Below are 1,164 nucleotides of genomic sequence, written 5' to 3'. Positions count from 1 at the left end.
GACATAAAACGTGGTATAACAAAACGAAATTTGGTATGGAGATAGTTTAAGACCCTTTGAAGGCTATACTATACTATACTATCCCGGAAAAATATATAGTGGGACTTTTATCACGGAAAACTTCTGCACGCGGCTGAAGCAGCGAGAAAAAGCTATTTATTTATAAATGAATCCTTATTTCCCTTGGTCACGCCATCACGCGTGAACGGCTGGACCGATTTCACATTTTTTTTGTGTGTGTTTGTTATTGTCAGGAGAAGGTTCTTACGAAAGAAAAAATTTAAAAAAATTCGCGGAAAATTAGAAGACTTAACGAAAATATTGATTTTATATAACTGTCAATTGTTAGAAATAACTGTCAACGATTGACAGAATGCGCGCTGCAAATTCATAGTTAAGACGGGACAACATCTGTCAGGTCAACTAGTTAAAAATAAAATCGGTTTAGAAGTTTCTGCGATTAATGCATTCAAACAAACAAACAAACTCTTCAGCTTTATATATTAGTATAGATAAATAAGACATATTAAGAGCTACCAATCATATTATTTAAAAGTTTTTGCATAACTTCCTTCATCGTGACTACCGATTGCGTAGCATCATCACGACGCACCCATAACGTATAGACAGAGATTGAATGAGCTAATTACACTCTTAATGTATACAAGTTCAATTATAATTGACCTTATTTCGCGTATACAAAATGTTATTACTATAGTAACAAACTAACTTAATTAGTAGATATGATATTTTTCTGATGGAAACGATATAATCGACATCTTCCAGGCCTTGTGGAGGTTGAAGAGTGGAGAGTTATGTTGGTTTCAGAGGTATTTTGCCTCAATCTGTCTCCCAAATCTGCCTCTGTGGAAACTTGTATTGTAATTAAAACTGCGCATTAGAGAATAACGTTTTATTTCGATTCTTAAGCTGAAGAGACATTTCAAACCGCGAATAATAAAAATAATATAGTCATTTTACCAATTTGTGTTATGTTTCTCCCGGATAGGTTAGGTTAGGTTAGCCCGATTTGAAAATCGAACATTACATTCCTATAAAATGAACTAGTGCACTGAGCGTAATCGATGCCGTGCCGGCGCCGACCTTGCTCGTATAGTGCGGTAACGATTACCCGCGATTACTATCGATTGTCAAATGTTGCGA

This window comes from Manduca sexta, chromosome 2 (assembly GCF_014839805.1).
Source record: "Manduca sexta isolate Smith_Timp_Sample1 chromosome 2, JHU_Msex_v1.0, whole genome shotgun sequence".
Lineage (NCBI taxonomy): Eukaryota > Metazoa > Arthropoda > Insecta > Lepidoptera > Sphingidae > Manduca > Manduca sexta.
Note: the sequence above shows the minus strand (reverse complement) of the source record.